The sequence below is a fragment of the Heterocephalus glaber genome, unplaced genomic scaffold (genome assembly GCF_053883595.1).
Source record: "Heterocephalus glaber isolate CG9 unplaced genomic scaffold, H.glaber_assembly_v1.0 deba00000809, whole genome shotgun sequence".
Lineage (NCBI taxonomy): Eukaryota > Metazoa > Chordata > Mammalia > Rodentia > Bathyergidae > Heterocephalus > Heterocephalus glaber.
The window spans coordinates 7,434,231-7,455,966 of record NW_028258163.1 but is presented as its reverse complement, the minus strand read 5'-3'; positions in this window follow the sequence as shown (position 1 = coordinate 7,455,966).

The window sequence follows — 21,736 nt, the reverse complement described above, 5'->3', positions numbered from 1 at the left end:
ATGGCAAGGGAGGGAATGCTAAAATACTAACGAGAGGAAAAACCCAGGACAATCTGTTTAATAACCTCATGGCCATTGTTCACATCAGAGTGACAAACAGAATACTACAGTAGAGCGCTGTGTCCTCTGGCAGTTCTGGAATTCCTCCACACGTTTCCTGTGCCACAGTGACTTAGCTTCTGTTTTAGCCCTCACACGCATTAAATGGACAAAGGATGGAGAAAGTCTGCCATGGCAGAGCACGGAAACAGGAGAGTGAGGAGCAATTGAGTCACACCGGTCAAAGGGCAAAGATATGTCTCGAATACTCCTAGAAGGGGCAAGACAGACACCTGATGTGAAACTCAGACATTGTAGTGTTAGGAATAAGCAATAAAGTTATTAGTTCTGGTTTATTTTTTATCCCAGGTTTCAGGCTACAGTATTGTTGGCATTGTTGTTTTAATCTGCTTCTTGGAGTCCATAGACTCTAAGTATTTGAGTTAATAAAAAAAAGGAATAAAATCCCTAAAGGTGACTAAAATCTATCAAAGCAGTGATGCAAAGCTGTATTGAGGAATGCTGAAGGATTGAGGGGCAGAGTACTTGACATCTTTTTATGAAAAGGTGTATCATTCTGATTTGGGCATTCTCTCATTGAATTGCTCATAAAGACCAGGGATCAAACTATGTGCCTATATGGTACAAGAGTAATGCACAAACACATACATTTAGCAAGGCACAAAATGAAAGGGAGCACATTTCCCTTCCACAAAGAAATTTTGCTTCTGTCTGCGACAGACTAGTCTTCCCATAGAACAAATATAAAGGATAAATTAAAATAGTGCCACACACACACATACACAAAACAATCATTTTGAAGGTAACAGAGTGAAGCATCCAGAATAAAGGGAAATACCTTTAGGTGAGCAGACACTACCTGTTCTTACTTTGTTCTTTAGGGTAGTGATAGAATTAGCATTATTTTCAGGCTAGAGAGTCTTACAACATGAAGCACAGAGGCTGAACTGAAAGAATTCAGATTTGAAGTGGTGATAGTGGGCTGGGGATACAAAGGTAGGGATTTTGGGTGATGGAGTTAGCTGGGACTCAAGGGGCCAAATCTTGAAAAGAGAACTGGAAAGAAATTATTTCAATGATTTATGTGCAATTTAGAGCCAAATGTAAATCGTTTTTTTTGGCTTAAATTCTTTTATTGGTACATTTTAGGTATATTATACATTTACATTTATTATTGGCTGCTTGTACCTGTACATGATGGATCTTGGTTCTTATTTTTTTCCCCATTCCTTGTGCTCCCTTCACTCCCTCCACCCTTCCTTATTTACAGAGACTTTGATTCCATTTTTTCCTTTTCTCATAATATTTCCTTTCCCTTCTTTCCTTTCCCCTTCCCCTCCCACTTCCCCTACCCTTTTGGACCTTTTCTTCCTATTTGAAATTACCAATTATTCATTTTAACCATTTAAATCCTTATTTACACTTTCAGTTTCTCACACTAGAGAAACTATTCTGTATTTCCACACGTGTTTCCTATTTATTTCACTTAAGAGTATGGCCTCAATATGCATCCATTTAGCTATAAATGTCTCTAGTTTCTCATTCTTTATGGCTGAGTAGTACTCCATTTTATAAAATAACTACATCTTCTTTATTAAATTTCCAGTTGATGGGCACTTGGGCTATTTCCAAGCTTTAGCTGTTACAAACTGTGCCACTATAAACATGGGTGCACATATATCACCATGGTATGATTTTTTTAATTCGTTGGGGAAGATACCCAGGGGAATAGCTAGGTCAAATGGGACTTCCAGTCCTAGTTCTTTGAGGTATCTCCATACTGATTTCCACAGTGGTTGCACCAGTGTGCACTCCCACCAACAATGGAGAAGGGTTCCTTTCTTCCCACACCCCCACCAGCATTTGTTATTGGTTGATTTCTTGATAGTAGCCATTCTTTCTGGGGTGAGGTGGAATCTGAGTGTTGTTTTCATCTGCATCTCTCAAATGACCAGTGATGTAGAAAATTTTTTCATATGTTTATTTGCTGCTTTTACATCTTTGTCTGAGAAATGTCTATTCATTTCAGATGCCCATTTTTGGATTGAGTCTTTAAATTTGGAAGGTCTGATTTTTTTCAGTTCTTTATAGATTCTAGATAGTAGACCTTTGTCTGAGGTACAGCTGGTAAAAATTTTTCCCCCATTGTAGGTTGTCTCTTAGCTCTGTTGGTGGTTTCTCTTGCAGTGCAGAAGCTTTTTAATAAGATGAGATCTCAGCTGTTGGTTCTTCGTGCTAGTTCCCATGCTACTGAGGATTTGTTGATAAAGTCTTTTCCTATGCCAATGTCTTCAAGAGTTCTACTTAACTTATCTTCCAGCAAGTTTAGTGTTTCTGTCTTAATATTTAGATCTTTAATCCACTTTGATCTTAGTTTAGTGCATGGTGATAGATATGGGTCTAGTTTTAATCTTTGGCAGGTTGAAATCTAGTTTTTCCAACAACACCATTTATTAAAGAGGCTATCTTTCCTCCAATGAGGGTGGTTGGCTTCTTTGTCAAAGTTGAGTTGGCTGGAGCTGTTTCTGCATCTTCTAATCTAGTCTACTGATCCTCAGATCTGTGTCTTTGCCAGTACCATGCTGTTTTTATCACAGTAGCTTTGTAGTATAGTTTCAAGTTGGGGATTGTGATACCCCTGCCATGTCTCTGTTGCCTAGAATTGCTTTTGCTATTCTAGATCTCTTCTGGTTCCAAATGAATTTTTTGATTGTTTTCTCTAGTTCTGTGAAATATATTGTTGGGATTTCAATCAGCATTACATTAAATATATATAGCGGTTTTGAAAGTATGGCCATTTTCACTATGTTGGTTCTTCCTACTCAGGAACAAGGGATGTCTTCCCATTTTCTTATATCCTCTTTGATCTCTTTTTTTCAGAGTGCTGTAGTTTTCAGTGTGGAGGTCTTTTGCTTCCTTTGTTAGACTGATTCCTAGATGTTTCTTTTTTTTTGGATGCTATTATAAAAGGAATTGTTTCCCTAATCTCTCTCAGTGAGTCTGTTATTTGTGTATAAGAAGGCTATTGTTTTTTGAGTGTTGACCTTGTATTCAGCTACTCTACTGAATCTATCAATTAAGTCTAGAAGTCTTTTGGCCGGAGTTTTTTGGATCTTCTATGTAAAGTATCATATCATCAGCAAATAATGACAGTTTAACTTCTTCCTTTCCTATCTTTATTCTTTTTATTTCTTTCTCTTTTCTAATTGCTGTGGCTAATGTTTCCAGAACTATATTGAACAGGAGTGGCGATAGTGGGCATCCTTGTCTTGTTCCTGATTTTAGTGTGAAAGTTTTCAGTTTTTGACCATTTAGTATGATATTGGCTGTTAGTTTTCTTAGCCTTAATCAGGTTGAGATAAAGACTTTCTATTCCAATTTTCTGTAGGGTGGTTTTTTTTTTTTTTATCATGAATGGGTGTTGTATTTTGTCAAATGCTTTTTCTGCATCTATTGAGATGATCATATGGTTTTTGTCTTTGACTCTGTTAATATAGTGTATTACATTTATTGATTTACATATGTTGAACCATTCTTGCATCCCTGGGATAAATCCGACTTGGTCAGGGTGTATGATCTTCTTGATGACCCTCTGTATTCTGTTTGCCAGTATCTTGTTAAGGATTTTTGCATCTCTGTTCATTAGGGAGATTGGCCTCTAGTTCTCTGTTTTGGTTGAGTCTTTCCCTGGTTTTGGAATCAAAGTAACACTTGCTTCCAGGAATGAATTTGGGAGTATTGCTTCCCTTTCAATTTCCTTGATGAATTTAAAGAGTAATGGCGATAGTTCTTCTTTAAATGTCTTGTAGAATTCAGCAGTGAAGCCATCAGAACCTGGGCTTTGTTGGTAAATTTTTTATTACATTTTTAAATTCCACTCATTGTAATTGGGGTGTTTAGAATTTCTATATCTTCATTTAACTTTGGCAATTTGTATGTATCAAGGAATCTGTGAGGCAATTGTAGCTCTTAAGCTGTACTTGAGTGAAGAGTCTAGGAGATTGAACCGAAAACTATCAAGAGTCAAATAGCCAAGCAAAAATTCGGAGAGACCCAAATGGAGTTTTGTATGGACCAGGGAGAAGGACATGAAACCCACAGGGCTTCAGCTGATGCCCTTGGAAGGACCGTGCTCTAGGATTGAGAACAAACAGAGTGGGTCAAAGCAAGCTTTCCATGCCCTACCTGTGGGAAGAAAGTTAAATTTCTCATGGAAGATACTAGCATCCAGAGCCTTTGTATTTTTTTCTATACAGTGTTCAACACACAATTAAAATCACTAGACATCCTCAAAATAGCAAGGCATGACCAAATCTCAAATGTAAAAACATACAAGAGAAACAAAACAAATGGGACACAAAGATATTGGAATTAACAGATTGCTATTAAAATAACTATAAGTAACACATTCAAGGATATAAGTGACAACATGGGAAACTGAAATTTAAAAAAACCTGAAATTTAAAAAAAAAGAAAATTCTAGAACTGAAAAAAATATAATATTTGAAATTAGAAATGATGTGTTTATCAGCAGATTTGAGGGAAGGAAAAAGGAAAATCAAAATAGAAAATATTCAGGTTGAAACATGAAATGCAACAAGGATGGAAAAATGGAAGAGAAGGACATATAAGATTTGGTGAAGAAAGTGTGTGTGTGTGTGTGTATGTGTGTGTGTGTGTGTGTGTGTGTATGTAACTACAGCACCAAAATGAGATGAGATTTAAAATATGGGGTATGATATTTGAAAATAAATTAGGTCAAAATTTCCCAAAGTGCTGGAATTACTATAGATTCAGCTATATAGCTGGATTCTGCTACAGATTCAAGAAACTCTACAAACTCCAAAAAGAATAATACAAGGAAAGTCATACTTGGATATGTTATGATAAAAGTACTAAAAATCAGAGATTAAAAATATGATTTTAGAGATCAGACCTCCCAAATTTAAAGACCCAATCCAAAAATGGGCATCTGAAATGAACAGACATTTCTCTGACAAAGAAGTAGAAATAGCAAATAAATACATGAAAAAATGTTCAACATCACTGGTCATTCGAGAGATGCAAATGAAAACAATGCTGAGATTTCACTTCACTCCAGAAAGAATGGCTGCTATCATGAAATCAACCAATAACAAATGTTGGCGGGGCTGTGGGGAAAGAGGAAACCTGCTCCACTGCTGGTGGGAGTGTAGACTGGTGCAACCACTATGGAAATCAGTATGGAGATACCTCAAAGAACTAGGACTGGAAGTCCCATTTGACCTTGCTATTCCACTGCTGGGGATCTTCCCCAAAGAATTAAAAGAATCATACCACAGCGATATATGTGCACCCATGTTCTTAGCAGCGCAGTTTGTAATAGCTAAAACTTGGAAACAACTCATTTCTCCATCAACTGGAGACTGGATCAAGAAAATGTGGTTTTTTATAAAATGGAGTACTACTCATCCATAAAAAACGAGCAATTAGAGACATTTATAGCTAAGTGGATGCACATTAGGCAATACTCTTAAGTGAAATAAATAGGACACACAGGGGGAAATACCAAATAATTTCTCTAGTGTGAGAAACTGAAAGTGTAAATAAGGACTAAATGTATAATAGGTAATGTGAAATAGGAAGAAAAGGGGCAAAGGGGAAGGAAGTGGGAGGGCTAGGGGAAAGGATAGAAGGGAATGGGATTAATATGAGAAAATGGAAAAATAGGAACAAAAACTTTGTAAATAGGGAGAACTGGAGGGGTTGAAGGGAGGGCTGGGCAAGGGTGAAAAATAAGAACCAAGAGAGACTATGTAAAGGTGCAAATTTCCAATGATGAATATCATTATATTGTATACCTAAAATGTACGAATGATTAGAATGAATAATCGATAATGCAAAATAGGAAGAAAAGGTCCAAAGGGGTAGGGGTAGTGGGAGGGGCAGGGGAAAGGAAAGAAGGGAAAGGAAAAAATGCTGAGAGATGGAAAAAATGGAAATAAAGTCTTTGTAAATAGGGAAGGGTGGAGGGGGTGAAGGGAGGGCTAGGAATGGGGAAAAAATAAGAACCAAGATGCATCATGTAAAGGTACAATTCCCAATGAGAAATGTAATTGTGTTGTGTACCTAAAATGTACCAATAAAAGAATTTAATACAAAAAAAAAAAAAAAACGAATTCAAGAAGAAAGGAAGAGCACTAGAAAAGATAACCCAGAAGCTCTAAACACATTGACTTTTAGAAGTGTTAGCAATGTTGTGTGACTTTTAAAATTTAAGCAGATGTATAATATGTAATCTTAATAGCAAAAAAGGGCAAAGGATAAGTAGAGTTAACAATGTCCTTTTAGAATAGCAAAAACGGGGCCAGGGATTTGGCTCAGTGGTTCTGCCGTCTGCCTCACAAGCACAAGGTCCTGAGTTTGATCCCGGTACCAAAGAAAAAGTAAAAATACTTGAGTAAAAAAGAAGAGAAGAAAGAAAAAATAAAAAGAAGAAAAATAAGTGAGCTAGCAAGAAGCAAATAGTAACAAATATTAAGTTGGTGGATTGAAACACCAACATATCTATAATCACACTTTTAAAAGGAAGCAGGCTAAATACTCTTCACTAGGGTACTTAAGTTAAAAAAGACTAAGATAGTTAAACAACAAATACAGCCTGCTCCAAAGATAGCTTTTAACATAGGATCTTGAAAATGTTAAGAGTAAAAGGATGAACTATGCCATATTAATAGTAACAAAATTAGGTATAGATTTAATATTAGATAAACTAGATGTAGTTATAGTTACATTACTGGTTTCTAGATTTATTGTACTCTGGTTAGAAAATAGTGTTCCAATATTTTAACTTGCATTATGATTAAGTACATGCTTAATATATGTGTGCATGTACTTGTGTTCATATGTGTGCTTATTTGATAATCTTGTCTAATTCTCCTCATTTTTCTTCTTCTCTTTTACAGAAAAGTTTGTAAAATCCTCTAATATAGTTATGGATCTTCTATTTGTCTTTTATCTTTGTCTCTTTTTGCTTTATATATTTTGAAGGCTGTATTCTAAGGTGCATTCAAATATAAAGCTATCATATCTTCTGGTGGAATTGATCAGTGCATAATGATAAAATGTCCCTGTTTATTGATAGTAATAATATGCATGTATCTCAGAGAGAAAAATTTAAATTACTACTAGGAGAATACTTTAAAAATAAAATAAATGAAAGTTATATAATGTTTGTGGGTTGGAAAACTTAACAGAAAAAATGTCAATCCTATCCAGAATCCATGTTTGTGTGAGTTTGTATTTATATGTATGCATAAGTTTATACATTAAAAAAGTTCAGTTTCCACTGGTGTGTGTGTGTGTGTGTGTGTGTGTGTGTGTGTCTGAAAAGAAAAAGACTGTTATTAAAATTTAAAATGAGAAGGGCCAAGGACAGTACATAAAAATTTGATACAGAAGATCAAAATTGTTGGACTTGGTGGGCATTTAGCTCAGTTGTACCGCTGCCTGCCTCGAAAGCACAATGTCCAGAGTTCGATCCCCCAAAACAAACAAACAAAATTGTTGGACTCACCCACACTTATGAACCCTAGGATTATGACAAAGGTACTATGTAATGAAATAGGGAAAGAGGATCTTTTGTAATGTGAAAGTGAATCAGTTTGTATGCAAAACATGTTATATACATATATATGAAAAATTATAGTTCCCTTACCTAACACCAAACACAAAAAAAAGCAATTTCAGACAGATTTTGCACGTAATTGTGAAAGGCTGAACAATAAAGCTTCTAAAGGAGAATAGAATGCCAGAAAAATACAACTTATAGAACACTTACATTTATAAATAAAGTTCTATTGGACTACAACCACACCCATTCATTTACATATCATCCTTAGCTTTTGTACTGCAATAATAGAGTGGAATGGATGTGCCAGATACTGCAGGGCTTGCAGATTGGAAATATTTACTTTGCCAGCCCTTGATGTAGAAGACTATTAGAGTCAGAAAATTGAATATGATTTTTTCATTCATGTAAAAATAATATTAGGCATGAAAGTAAGATAATATACAATAATTTATAATACCTTCTATTTTATATTCAAGTTTTGCATTCTGAGGGAAAGGTTATTATGATTTTCAGTGTTGGGGATAAAATTACACATCATAGGCAAGTACTCTATGGGGGAACTGTAGCCCTCAAGTCCTGAAAAGATTTCTTAAATTGGATTCCTGCTCACCCCAGAAAGAATGGCTGCTATCAAGAAATCAACCAATAACAAATGCTGGCTGGGGTGTGGGGAGAAAGGAACCCTTCTCCATTGTTGGTGGGAGTGCAGACTGGTGCAACCACTGTGGAAATCAGTATGGGCTAAGAACTAGTGCTAGAGGTCCCACTTGGCCCAGCTATCCCCCTGCTGGTATCTTCCCAAAAGAATTAAAAGAATCATACCACAGTGATATATGTGCACCCATATTTATAGTGGCACAGTTTGTAATAGCTAAAGCTTAGAAACAGCCCAAGTGCCCATCAACTGGAAACTAGATAAAGAAGATGTGGTTTTGTTTTTTTTTTATACAATGGAGTACTACTCAGCCATAAAGAATGAGAAACCAGAGACATTTATAGCTAAATGAATATATATTGAGGCCATACTCTTAAGTGAAATAAATAGGACACACATGTGGAAATACAGAAAAGTTTCTCTAGTGTGATAAACTGAAATGTAAATAAGGATTAAAAATGATTAAAATGAATAATTGATAATTTGAAATAGGAAGAAAAGGTCCAAAGGTTTAGGGGTGGTGGGAGGGGAAGGGGAAAGGAAAGAAAGGAAAGGAAAAATTATGAGAAAACAAAAAATGGAAACAAAGTCTTTGTAAATAGGGAAGGGTGGAGGAGGTGAAGGGAGGGCAGGGGAATGGGGAAAAAATAAGAACCAAGATACATCATGTAAAGGTACAAAATCCCAATGATGAATGTAACTGTATTAGATACCTAAAATGTACCAATAAAACATACAAAGCAAAAAAAATTACTTAGCAGTATTTACATTAACACATGCATTGTCCTATAATTTTATAATTCCACTCTTGGAAATATACCTAATAGAAATGAGTAAAATAGGCCAGAGATTTAGCTCAGTGGTTCTGCTGCCTGCCTTGCAAGCACAAGGTCCGGAATTCGATCACCAGTACCAAAAAAAGAAAAAACAAAAAAAAGAAATGAGTAAAAATGTGGAACAAAATACATTTTTAAGGGTATTCACTGTGGTCCTATTTTCTATAATCTTAAATTAGAAATGTCCCAATAGTCACGGCTAGTAGTATATATTATATAATATATTGTAATACATTACAGTATAACATACTATATATATATATATGTAATTGTATATATAATATTTATTGAGGAAATTCTACACAGTGACAATAAAGAAGAAACTACTGCTAAGCACATCAATACAGACACATCACATAGATGTAATTCTGAGCAAGAAGACACAGTGGCAAAAGAGTATACCCTGTATTTTACATTTCTAATTTAAAAACAGGCAAATTGATCTTAGGGGCTGAAGTTAGATTAGCGGTTAATTTAAGGTGCAAGAAGTTCTGTGAGGGAGCACATAAAGAGTTGCGCTGTGCTGGTGATGTTTTATATTTTAATTTAGATGTTACTTTTAAAAATACTTTGAGCTATACACATAAGACTTGCCATTTTATGCTATCCATCAATAAAATATCTACAAAAAAGAAATACATGGGCCTGAACTTAGAGTATTTGGGGAGTAAGTGTGTGTGTGCATGTGTATACTAACACTCGCCCCATCTTGAAGAAATTCAAATTGAACAAAGCAAAACAAAAATGTTTTGAAAGATAAAATCAGCTTACATGCTTCCTGAGGAAGGAATTTTACCTCATTTTGTACAAACTAAAATTTGAAGATTATTTTTTTATTCATCTAAAATAGTATTAGGCATGAAGGTGAGATGATATATAAATAATTTATGATGCCTTCTATTTCATATTTAAATCTTACATTCAAAGAAAACTATTCAATGGTAATAGATCTCTAGTGATACTAACAGTTGAATGTGAACACCATTTTATTCTAGCACTATATTTCCATTAAATATATAGTAAGATCTACTTAAAATACAGAAGGCAAGCATCTAAGACCCATAAGAACTGGCATTATGCCCTATTTTATTCCCTATTAAAAGCCAAATTCCTAGAAATTTGCCTTGTTTGTGGTAAAGCTTACTAAACATTTATTGAATTAAAATAAAATAAGATAGTTCCTTTATTTAGCATGGATAATTTAAATACTATAGTATAATTATATCTTTATATTCCTATGCTTCTTGAATTTCCAGTTGTAAGAATGACTTACAGATACTAACAGAAAAACTTGTAGTAGTCTAGACATATTTTCATTGTTTCAGGCCTTGCACTTTGATTATCATTTGATTTCTGAGAAATTTACCACAAATTAATCTGTCTTAGTTACTTTCTCATTTCTGGGACACAATACCTGACACCTATAATTTAAAGGAGGAGAAGAGTATTTGGCTCACATTTTATAGAGGTTTCAGTCCATAGTTGGCTGGCTCCCAGGCAGGGTGACATGGCAGTGGAACATGGCAGAGGGAAGCAGAGAGGGGGATCAAAGGAGGAGGAGGGAAATAGACCCTTCCAGGCCATGCTCCCAGTGACCTATCTCTTCCCACCAGGCTTCCCACCCCTCCAACATCACATTTAGCTGTAAACTCAGTAGTGGACTACACAATCCAACAGTATTTGATTTAAGCAGTGAATTTGAGAGTAATCTTGAATAGAAGCTGTATGACATAGTACCTATAGTTTTTTTGTTGAAACACATTTTTATGTGAAACTAGGAGATATAAAATGAAGACAATGGTCTGTCATACTGTGGTAGATTAAATAAAATTAAGTGCCAGTGTATCTGGTGGAAAGACTCAGTGTTGAGGTCAGGCAAAAGAGAGATTCTTCATTTGAAAAAACAGTTGATCTCGACTTGGACTTTGAAGCAATAGTAAAATCTGGACACCAGTCTATGAATTTCTTTTTGAGTTAGGTGTGTTTCTTGTATACAGGATATTGTTGGATTTTGCTTCTTAATCCATCTGCCAGTCTATTTCTTTTGATTGGTGAATTGAAGCCATTAACATTGATGGTTATAACTGATAGATATTGATTCATCCTTGTCATGATGTTTTACTTTCGTTGGCTCTTTTATTTATTTTTTCCCCCTTTCCCTTTAGTTTCTAACCTTGCCTGATGGCTTCCCTCTGTTGGGCCTCATGGAGTTGTGACCTTCATTGTTTTTTTCTAGGATATTTTTTAGAATTCCTTGCAGTGCTGGTTTGGTGTTCATGAAATTTCTCAGGTGTTCTTTGTCATGGAAGTATCTAATTTCCCACAGGCAATGGGGAAAAAATAAGAATCAAGATTCATCATGTACAGGTACAAACACCCAATGATAAATGTAAACATATTGTATACCTAAAATGTACCAATAAAAGAATTTAAGAATAAACAAAAAATCTGGACACCAGTCTAGATAAAGGGCAAGGATGCCTCATCTGAAGCATGTCACAAAGTACAGAATGGGAGGGACTCTGAGATTGGTTTCCTTTTATTAGGAGGCATAGGAAGGGAACAGAGGAAGACTGGAGCAAGCAAAGTGATTCCAATTACAAGGGAATGAGCTCAGTGCTTTTTTAGAACAACACATGAACAAATCACATTATTAAAATGTGTATTCTGATTCTGCACATCTGCTTTGGGTCTGAGACCCCTGCATTTATAACATGCTCTCAGGTAACACTGGTGCTGATGATCTGTAGATACACTTACAGGAGCAAGGATCTAGAATACATAAAAAGGTGATTTTGAGTCTTTTATGGAAAACAGAAAATTTTATATGGTTGGAAAGTAAAAAATAAAGGTAAGACTATGGTACAGGTGAAAAAAATAATAAATATAAGTATTTTTTGATTTTTTTAACCTAAATTACCTCCAGTTCTTAACTCAATTGGTTATGGAGGCAACCATTAAGAAGTCAAGGATATCATCATTAAAAAATGAATGAAGAGAGCAACAAGGACTTTACTAAGGTAAAATAAATCAGAGGGCTAACAAATATATACAATATACATTGTTATGATGCAGTGCTTGCTTTGGAATCCAGTATTAATATTAAATTGTTGATGGCACAAATTTGCCTTGGTGGTCTGGAATGGTTTGAAGCAATCAAACAGACCTTTACCCGAGCTTGCAATATTTTTCCTTATCTGAAGAAACGTTCAGGTCATACATAGGCTCCATAAAGAAAAATACTGAGGTTACTTTCTCTTCTTTTAATTGTTTTCCAGCTTTATCCCTCTAGTAAGTTTATCACTGGGTGGTAATTACCAGGTTTAACAGTCTGAGTTCATATCAGGGACCAGAGATAGGAGTGTCATAGGATGATGTCAGTCACTTGCAAATGGAACCCTGGAACACCAGGCCTCTTGCTTTACAAGGCAAAATATTTTGAAATTTGTAGACAGTATAATAAGTATGGAGAAATTTAAATATAAAAATCAGCAAAGCATCTGTGAGGTCCAGTTGTAGTGACTGGTAATGTGGCAGTAACTGAGATGGTTATTCTTTTATGAGTTCAAGGGACACACTGGTGGTAGGGTCCACTTAGGATTGATGACCTTCCCTGTCAATACTATTCAAAGATCAGTGTCCTTTGGAAGAGGATTTTAAGTCAGAGGCATGCATAATATACTCTTTGCCTCTGCTTAATATTCTATAACTACTATATGAATTTTCTAATATTTGTATTTCTATAACAGCCTAATTTATGAATACTTTGTATTGGAAAGTAGAAACACTAGGAAGAAAAACACTCAAAATTAGACAAGAAAAAAGATTCAAATCCCATTAGTCTGCTTTACAAAAACAACATTTTAAGGTTGGCTAAAGCAAATATGTTTTGCTCATCTTAAAACATTGTCACTGTCAGACACATAAAACTTTTAGATAAAGAACTATGAAGGGCAATGAGAAGTCTATTCATCTTGTTTTTTGTGCTTAAACAATTAGAAATAATTTTTACTCATTTTTAACACAAAGCAATATATTGCTATTATAGAATCTTTGTAATATACCAATATGTAGAAGAGAAAGTAATCTTCCATAATTTCACAACCCAACATTTTGGTGTGTGTATTTTCAATCTCTTTTCTATTCGTATTTTGCTTGCTTATTTGATATCATCGTCAATGTCCATATTAATTTGAATCCTGCTTTTGAAAATTAATATTATACCAATTCTAATTTTCATTTTTTAATAATATCTTACCATTTTTTGGATTTACATAATTTTAAAGGATAAGCTAAGCAAGGTGGCTGAATGGAGGCACTCAACACTCACCTGCTCCTCCACAAAGACGAACCAAAGCAACATTTGTGCATTTTGAAGTAAGTGATCATGGGAAAACACTGAAAACCAATAGGGGAAACCTTATAGGATTCAGAGATCTAGGACAGCATCATAGTAAGAGAAACAAAATATCTCAGCACCTGACTCCATAGCTGGGGAAGGGAGAGTCTCACTCCTGCGGGGCAAGGGTGAAAAAGATATCTCCAGAAAACTCTATCAATGCATGTATTGGCAACTCTAGTTACTGGAAAATTTCAGAATTCTCCCAGGCTTGCAGCCTATCTAGAGAAATAAGTTAAAATATGCAGAGCAGGCTTGCTTTGGAAAAGAATTGCACATCATCTCCCAGTGACACTTCCCCACCCCCTACATAGGCTACTGAAGCCAGGAGCCACGTTGAGATGGACAACTTGTCTGAATTTTGATTGTTCTAGGGACATTCCACTGGACTAGCTTAGCTGGTAGCTGCTTTGAAAACCAAACTTGACTAAATTGAGGGCCTGACTCAAACCCTCTGAGAGCACTGCACTATAAAGAATGGGTGTTGTGACATGGAGGGAACAGTGTGGGCTGTCCTCAAGAACTAGGGAACCGGGACTCTGCCTGTCAAGATCAGGGGCATGGTCAGTCATGTGCAGATTCATGCCCAAGCTGGGACTGAAGGCAGACACTCATGTGGTTTCTCCCACCCCTCCCCCTAGGCCACGCATGGGCATTTCTCATTCATAAGGCAGAGGAACAACCCTGGTTTTAGTGCTGCCCTGCCAATAGTGGCAAGCTGAAGCATTGTTGAGCAATGCAGCAGCTCTGGTTGTTGTTTACTAAGAAGATCATGCTATGAAAGTGGCAGAGATATCTGATCCACCAGGTGCACAATTTTCAACATAGAAACACAAGAAATATAAAAGACCTCAAGGTATTATGACTTCTCCAAATGATCGTAACTGTGTAGTAATAGAGTTCAAAGAAAATGAAATGGATGAAATAACTGGTAAAAAAACAATTCAAAAGAATGATTTCAAAGAAATTCTCAAGAAGATTCAAGAGAATACAGATAAACAATGAAATGAAATTAGGAAGACAATTCAGCATGCGAATGAGAAATTCAGCAAAGAAAGGTATTTTGAAAGCGAACCAAAAAGAAATCTTGAAGATGAAGAGTTAAAAAAAAACAACAAAAAACTTGAGTTGTAATAGACTAGGTGAAGCAAAAGAAGAATATCAGATCTTGAAAACCAGTCTTAAAAAATATCACATTCCTATTGAAAAAAATAAGAAAATACTAAATACAGCATTCTAGATCTTTGAGGCAGCATTGCATAATCAAATATCTGCATCATTAGCATACCCATAAGGGAAGAAATAAAGGTTAGGGGCTAGAAAACCAATTCAATGAAGTAATAGCAGAAAACTTTCCTAATATTGGGAAAGACATTCAAATAAATCCACATACAGCAGGTTTTTAGAACCCCAATGAGGCATGACCAGAAAAGAGCTTCACCACTACTTATTATAGTTAAACTACCAAAAGTGCAGTGAATTCCCAACTTACAAATGAGTTCTATTCCAGGAGAATGTTTCTAAGTGGGATTCATTCATATTTGACAAAATAGTCTTATATAGTACACCTGTGAAAGTTTGCAACTCAAATGTTTATAAGTTAGTGACTTACTGTATAGGAGGAAGAAAGAACTTTAAAATAAAAGGAAATTTATAAGTATATTTAAAGAGCAACCACATCAGACTAACAAAATTGCTGGGCAGAGACTCTACAGGCCAGTAGGGAAAAGAATGACATAGTCCAAATCTTAAAGAAAATAACTGCCAATCAAGATTACTATACCCAGCAAAGTTACCTTTTAGAAGAGAAATAAAGATCTCCCAAAATAAGAAAAAATAAGCAATTCACGAACCACCAAACTAAACTTACAAAAATTGCCTAATGGAATTCTTCATCTAGAAGTGAAAGAAGATAACTACCTTCATGATAGCATGTAAAAATATAAATCTCACTTAAAGAGTAGATAAAGAAAATAAAGAAATAAAGATACAGCATCCATACAATATTACATGATCAAGTAATGAACAAATGAATAAAGAATATTTTAAAAAACTAAAAGAAAATTAACAAAATGACAGTTATAAGTGCATACCTTTTAATAACAAACCTGAATATAAATGTTCTAAATTCTCCACTTAAAAAATAGAGGATGGTTGAATATATAAAACAAAATGAAACAGATAACCAAGACCCAATAATACTCTGCCTATAAGAAACTCACTCTGTGAGTAAAGACACACACAGATGGAAAATGAAAGGATGGAAAATGATATTCCAAGCAAATGAAATACTAAATGAGCACGAATAGGTCTATTTATATCTGACAAAATAGACTTTAAGACAAAACCTGTAAGAGGAGACAAGTAAGGTCACTATATAACATTGAAAGAATCAAATCAAGAGGATGAAACAATTGTAAATTTATATGCACTGATGTGAAAGCAAGCACCCAGTTTTCTAAGACAAAGAGTAGTAGAACTAGAGTGATTGATAAACTCCAATATAATAATAGTAGATTTCAATACCCCACTTAAACCAAGGGGTAGATCATCTAGGCAAAATATCAACAAAGAAAACTCAGATAAACTATAGTATAAATCAAGCAGACATTTAAGAACATTCCTTCTAACAGCTGCAGAATGCATACATATCCCTTTCCTCAATGCATGCCATTTCTCTAGACTAGACCATAAATTAGGCCAATATACAAGTCTTAACATACTATTCTCCACTGTGGCTATACTCATTTACATTCCCACAGTGTATGAGAGTTCCTTTTTCTCCATATGCTTGTCAACATTTGCTTTTTTGTTCTTGTTGTTTTGTTTCATTTCTATTTTTTCTGATCATAGACATCACAACTGAGGTATGATGTTATCTTATTGTAGTTTTGATATTTATTTTCCTGATGGCTAGTGATATTGAGCATTTTCCATGTATTTGTTGGCCATTTTCATTTCTTCTTTTGGGAAATGTCTATTCAGATCATTTTCCTATTTTTAAATTGTACTAATTATTTTTCTATTATTAAGGTTTTTGAGTTCTTTATATATTCTAGACATTAACCCTTTGTCAGAAAATAGCTAGGAAATATCTTCTCCCATTCTGTAGTCTGTATCTTCATCTTGTTGTTTGCTTTGCTATGCATAAGAATTTTTGTTTGATGTAATCTATTTTTGCTTTTATTTCCAGTTTTTTGTACCCAGAAAATAATTGCATCTATCAATATCTTCAAGTGTTTCCCCTATATTTTCCTCTAGTAGTTTCAGAGTTGCAGGTCTCACATTAAGGATTTTGATCCATTTTGAGTTGATTTTGTATCCAAGGTACAAGATAGGGATCAAATTTCAATATTCTCCACATGAATATCCAGTTTTCCAAGCACCATTTGTGTAAGAGTATGTTTGTACCACCTCTGTCAAGAATTAGGTAGCTGAAGATGCATGAATTAATTTCTGTGTTTGCTATTCTATTCCACTGTATCTATTTTTATGTCAATACCATGCTGTTTTAGTTACTATGGTTCTGTGCTATTTCTTGAAATCAGATATTGTGATGCCTTTAGCTTTGCTTTTTTTATTCATGATTGCTTTAGCTATTTGGAGTCTTTTGTACTTCCATATGAATATTAGGATTGTGTTTTCTAGTTTTGTGAAGAATGACATTGGTATTTTGTTGAGTATCTCATCGAATCTGTAGATAGCTTTGGTTAGTAGGATCTTTTTTTTTTTTTTTTGGTACCGGGGATCGAACTCGGGTCCTTGAGCTTGCGCAGCAGGCGACGAAACCACTGAGCTAAATCCCAGGCCTAGTAGGATCTTTTAACAATATTAATCCTTCTAAGCTGAGAACATGAGAAGTCTTTCCAAATGTTAGTGTTTTCTTCAATTTCTTCAGTGTTTTGGAATTTTTTATCATAGAGGTCTTTCACTTCCTTAAAGTTTATTCCTTGTTAATATTTTTGTAGTGATTGGAATTTCTTTGTGGCATGATTTCTTTCTCAGCAAATTCATATTTTTATGTAGAAAAGCTACTGATTTTATATGTTAATTTGTATCCTGCTACTTTACTGAATTAAATTATCAGTTCTACAGTCTTTTAGTGCTTAGTATTTCTTGTTACTGAGAAAAAATACCCAGTACTCAAAGTTAAAGAGGAAAAGTTTATTTTAGTTCACAGTCGGCAGAGTTTTCAGTCCATAGTTGGCATGTGATAGAGGCTGGCTTGCTGAAGGGTTTCTATAATTCTCCTTCTTTATCTTTTGTATTATTTCTTCCTGTGCCTGCACTTAGAGGGGTGTTTTCTTGCCCGTCTTGTAATGGTGTATTTCTGTTGCTTGACACTCAGAGCTTCCCAGCCGGAAGATGGGCACAGGGGTGAGTCTGTGTGTCTTAGCCCAGCTTCAGTCAGCCATCTGTCCTTGTGTCTCAGCAGTGGGAGGTCTCAGTCATCCTGTTTCTGTTTCATGTGGCAGCTGAACTCTGCTTTGGTGGGTCTTGAAGGGGACAAAGTTTTACGCCTTCCTCCAATACCAGGGATATACTAATTTCCTGGGCTCAGGATGAGTTTCTATCCATTCTCTGGGAGTACTGGATCTTTTTCTTTTACTCTCTTACTAGAGCCAGTGGTTTTCACCTGTGCTCTGAGAGGTCTTTCTCTGTTGGTTTAGAGTTTTATTACAAAGGGCGGAAAGACATGGGGTTTTTGGATTTTTCTATTGTAGTGGATGCTTCCTAGGTGTGCACCAATGAGAGAGGATTTCTCTGGTTTTCTGCCTTGTCCACACTCTTTCTCTTTATTGACCAATGTGTATCAGGGGGAAAAAGCCAGTGAGTGGCTATAGACTCACTTTGAATCTAGTTTTTAGGGATTTTATTCTCTCACACTGTCCCACACTAAGCCTTTAGAAACTCAAAAATTTAGCTGAAATTTTATTCATTTCTATGGTGCTCAGCACGTCTTTCTCACATGTTCTCTTATAATTGCATCAGTGACCACTTCCTTTCTCGGTAGAGGATTCTGTCTTTCCTTAGATTTCAGGCTACATAATTGCATTGTAATGAATATTTTGTCATTTATAGAACTTTTCATTTTTGTTAGGTTGGGAGAGATGTTCTTCCAAAGCCTGCACTTTTAATATACTCCCATAGAATTAATAGAATATTTCTGCAGACTAGACCAGATGTATTTTTATTTTTTTTCAGAGATAAGTATTTGATATTCATAGGCCCTTGGTTCTAGTCCTGGGGCTTCTCTGAGGCTCCTTTTTGGAAACAAAGTTTATTACATTCTATCAAATTTATTGTATGAATGATTTGGGGTGGTAATAGGGAAATTTTTACTAGATTGCATTCAGCTAGCTTTGGGAAGCTGTGGGAAATTACCAGAATAATAATTTATAGGCACAGAAACAATAGATTTTTAAAAAATTCTTTCCTTAGTACATTTTAGGTATACAATAGGTATACATTTATCAATGGGTGCTTGTACCTGTACATGATGTCTCTTAGTTCTTATTTTTTTCCTCATTACCTGTGCAACTTTCACCCCCTCCACCTTTCCCTATTTACATAGAAGCAATAGATTTTTGATCATGCCTGTATTGATAGTCTGAGCACTGAAATCCTGTTTCAAAATACAATATGAATAGTATCATGAATTGTGGGGATGAAGTGGCAATATTACATATAAACATTAAGTTAATCTAGAAAACAAATAAAGATATTCACCAACACCTGAGCGGAAGTAGAGTCTATGCAAATATCTGGAAAAATAAAATTATAGTCATCAACAATTTGCTCCCAGGAAGTATCCACAGTAGGTAGGTATAGTATTCTTAATTCTTTAGTGAACAGTAAGGAATGAGTGCATTAAATATGTCATTGCATTGATGAGGATATACCTGAAAAAACATTTTTTTCTAAAATATTAGCCATTTTAATTTAGAAATGTGTTAATATTATTTTAAAAAAAGATTATAGACCTATAAGATATTGTAGGCATTGCTTAATAAAAATTTTCTGAAAGATTATTAGTTTGAAATAACAAGGAAAATAATGGATTAATTAGTTTTGATTGTGTTTCTAATTAGTATGCGAAATTTTGAAAATGAAGCGCTAACTCTGACATTGTTCAAATCATTTTCTGAAAGTGCATCCTTGACTTAGAATAATGCAACATAATACAAATCACATGGGGAAATAAATGTGCATTAACTTAAATATATGTGTGAGGAAAACTTCCAGGTATTGAAAGAGGATCCTTTTGGTATCAGAACTACTTATTTTTTCATTTTACTACTTTTATATTTTGTTAGGAAGGCATAGTAAAGAAATTATTGTTTTAAGCATACATTGTTTCCGTTCAGGGAATAACCACTGACTTCTCATGGGATTTTTATTTCAATATGTTTTGAAAAAGTGGCTTTTCCCCACCTTCTTCCCCCTTCTCAGTTCTTGAGTTCGTTAGTGACAACTCATATTTTAGAGTTAGTCTAGGTAAATTAAACTATAAATTTAAGTTTGTTTAACTGTTTCGTAGATTCATTAATCTTGCTCTTTTGGAAGGTTTCATTAATTAACTTTAAATACTTGCATTAATTGTATTTATCATAAATTAGACCAAGGCCTAATTATGCATTCTCATAAAGGACACAATTAAAAACACCAAATGCAACAAAGTCAACAGCTAGTATTCCTGCAAACTCAGCTTGCTTAATTTTTCAAAGTACTGTTAATAAAATCAATGTAACTAATTTGCATCTGGAATAGATAAATAGACATTGGAAAAATAAAAATTTCCTTTGTGATAAAAGTAAACTGAAATATGATAAAATCCCCTTACAAAAATATATATTTTTTACTTAAGGCCTCTCTGTGGAGTTCAGAGAGCCTAAAATCTCAGAAATATATCCAATACCATGATTCTTAGACTGGGACTGGATTTTAATATAATTCCTTGAGCCCAATGTTTATTGAAAAACTAAAAGGAAGTTGTCTCCCTAGTGTCAAATGCCAGCAGTGTCCTCCAATCATTATGCTAACTGAAAATAACGAAACAAAAAATGGAGTTCTAAAAATTTCCAGTAAACCTCTGGGAGTAATGAGATTGCAGACCTATGTCCCAAAAACCAAAGGACTGGTGAGGACAAGAACAACACAGTTCACAGCTTGGAAAACAGAGGTACCCGAAGTGGTAGCCTAAGTTAGCAAATCTGAGAAAGTAGACCCTAAGCCAGCCATCAGGAAAATGGATGAAGAACCTAATTACATCACAGAACCTCAAAAATGAAGATGAGGCTCTAGACAATGAAAGTCTATTGTCCGTTGAGTCTGGAGGTATGGACTACAGAAGCTTTAGTGACTTATTCCCACCTGAAATGGTTACCTCACTCATAACTTTTGACTTTTCCCTTGGTTTCCAGGACCTTTGCAGCCACAACTGTACCCTCTGGTCAGAGACTTGTTAGGATTCCTTTTCAGGACCTCAATAGCCTGGGGAGAACATACTAAAGATAATGACCTCAGAGGTACTCTGATAAAACAACTCATCATTTCTCTGCTACAAAGTCAATTTCTTAAGTCAGAGCTTCAAGTCAGTCTATACAGCTCTATTCTCAAAGATAAGTGGGAAATCAAGGCTCACTAGGCCTATGAGCAAAGCCCTCCCTGTGAAAGCTAGAGACACAAACAAATGAACTAAAAAATGTAACCTAGGGAAAACAGAATTAGGCTGTGGTGAGAACATTTTAAAAAATGATCATTAGAATCCTCATGAAGATAAAATAGTGCATCTTTGAATAAGAACAAGGTACAATAAAGCAGAGCATTGAAGACCGAAAGAATTATTTAAAAGTAAAAAGCGAGAATAGAAAAGAAAAAAAAAGAATTAGAATATGAGGTGAGAAACCCTCCAAGAAAACAGACCTAAAATGCAACGACCAAAAAAAAAAGGAAAGAAAGAAGAAGACAAAAAAGATAAGAATATAAGAAAAGCTTTTCTGGAGTTTCAGAACGTGAACACAAAATAGAGAGGAGAAAATTCCTAAACTGAAGTCTCTTCTTGATTTCCTTTTGGTGACACCCAGGGGCTCTTTGTTCATGGAAAAAACTGCATTAGAGGAAGTTAGTGGAAACCAGTGCCTCTTAGTCCTCTTTTTTCATTTGAGACTGTT